A 2,290-nucleotide genomic window follows, 5' to 3' on the forward strand; every position below is an offset into this window, starting at 1 on the left:
AAGGACCAAACATATTGATGTGAGATTTTACAAGATTAGGTAGTTGATTTCTTCTGGGGAGATTATACTTGATAAGGTCCACACTTCTGAAAATGTTGCAGCTATGATCCATTTCTCTAGTTGCTAAACGGAGGTAACCCGAACTTGGCATTCCATGTGAAGGTTTTCGATGCTTGTGTTTCTCTTAAGGTGGATATTCGCCAACGTAGAGATTGTTAAAGATGACTCATATTTGAGCCGACACAGGGCACGGTCGTGCTAAGAGGCATGGCCAGACCATGTCAGCTATTGTGGGTATGATGAGCTCATCGAAAATCACTGTCACACGGTCATATCGGTGGGCACAGACATGCCACCAAACACGACATGTGGCCGTGTCTGGGTTTATTGGCACAGGCACACTCGTGGCACAGTCATGCCCAAGGGCATGGCCTGGCTGTGCACCGTGCTGGAGGCATCGAGAATAGTGGGATTTTTGACAATACTTAATTTTTTATCCAAAATATTATGTATGAATTGGGTTGTGTAAATATGATCATTGTATTTCTAATCTTAATTTATTAATAAGTATTCTTAGCCGATTTGTGGAATAGGTACATTGTCAATTTTTTTGTGTCCTCTTCTCTCATTTTTCTCATTCTGTCTTTTGCAATTTCTTCGCTATTATTGCGGCACGATCTCAACATTATGCTCCGTTGTCATTGACAAAGCTCCGAACCAAAAGCTACATCTCCATCTGCACCATGGCCATGAACTCATCCACCCTAGCGGAGCGATTGAGCTCACCAATGAGTCGTATATCGCATTATGAGCTTTCTCAATATTAATTGTGTATGTTAGTATTCACATCAGAACTAAAAATCCAACCATCATGATAAAAACATTATTTTATTTATGTTTTTGAAGAAGCATACACAACATTTGTCTGATAGCCAATCTCCACAAAACCTAATTGATCCTTATGCATCGAGCATTTTAATTTACAGCATACAAGCTTTACTAGTACGTAACAGCGAATCGATCCACATGCTAATGCACGTTCACAGGCACGTTTCGCAAATCCAGCAACAGCAAAGTGCTACAAGACTGCATAAAAGATAAACATGCACGATAGCCTTGTAGGAAATATTAAACATTTCAACATGATAAATGAATGAAATGAATTTTTTTTCTTTTTTTGCTTTAATATATACAAACGTGCGTGCGTATATATATCAGAATTTATGAATCAAGGTTACAACCCTGATACATATAGTATCGATCGGAAGGCATATGGACTTTCATTAATATTTAATCATTGAAATGAAACAGTATCTAAAAATTTTGTTTTCTTTTCCCTTACAGCCATATAGAACTCAGGAATACTCATATATAAATATACTCTGTGTGTGTGTGTTTTGACCTCTTCCATCATTTCATAACCGTTTTAATTAATTAATTAACCTTATTGATCAACAAAGAATCATGCTAATGAAAGCTGAGATTCTAATTACCATCCTTCAATGAAGCCTCTTTCGCCTTTGGTCTTGGTGCGAGGGCAGCATGACTTCTTAGCTGCTGGTGTATTTTCAGTCGGATAGCCTTCAAGTACAGTATATTTATTTCTCAAGTTAATTAAGCAGCAAAGTTTTTAAAATTAAAAAAAAAAAGGGCAAAAAGACTGTAAGAGCTTGGTAGATAGGAAGGACTAGTCCATGCACAGAATGAAGAATGAAAGGAGAAGAGAGACCTGGTGGAGGAACCGACTGTGCCTTTGTTTTAGAGCTATCCATGCAGTTGGGAATCAACCTCGTGACACAGATTGCAGTGCAGTGCAGTGCGGGGGGAGTAGGACGGTCTTCTTATATGCATTGAGTGATCGTGTATGTGTGAACTAAAGCATGCATGCCTGAGTCGGCCATTGTCGGTTTTAGTACAAAGTAAAGCTAAAGCTACGTCGGAATATCAGAATAATAAACTGATGGTGCAATGGTTCAAAAAAAAAGAATAATTTTTTTATTAAAGAATATATTTTTTTTTTGGGTAAATTTTTGTTTTGTTGGATGCATGGAATGGAGTGATTCTCTTTTGAATTCCTATATTTACTAGAGTTGTAGAAAAATATAAATAATAGATAAGGAATAAATCTTAAAAATAATATAATTATTACTATATGAAATATTTTATTTTGTCCTGTGATAAAAATAAACATAGAAACTTTGAAGAATGTAATAGAGAAGCAATATATACACTAATGTAAGTCTTGAGCATGATCTCACAAAGAATCAAACTTTGTGGAATGGACATGACT

At 36.4% G+C, this 2,290-nt stretch overlaps 1 long non-coding RNA gene across 1 annotated transcript; it reads right to left on the bottom strand.

Annotated features, from left to right (window-relative positions):
* Nucleotides 1-872: 872 nt before the first annotated feature.
* On the bottom strand, nt 873-1,864 carry LOC141818012 (uncharacterized). Its single transcript, XR_012600891.1, has 3 exons — nt 1,730-1,864; nt 1,494-1,581; nt 873-1,086 (listed from the first exon to the last, which is right to left on the bottom strand). It is a non-coding gene; the product is annotated as an uncharacterized LOC141818012 (long non-coding RNA).
* Between the last annotated feature and the right edge of the window lie 426 nt (nt 1,865-2,290).

The sequence above is a fragment of the Curcuma longa genome, unplaced genomic scaffold (genome assembly GCF_044706935.1).
Source record: "Curcuma longa cultivar G26 ecotype Majalengka, Jawa Barat unplaced genomic scaffold, ITB_CL_G26_1.1 contig_22928, whole genome shotgun sequence".
NCBI lineage: Eukaryota > Viridiplantae > Streptophyta > Magnoliopsida > Zingiberales > Zingiberaceae > Curcuma > Curcuma longa.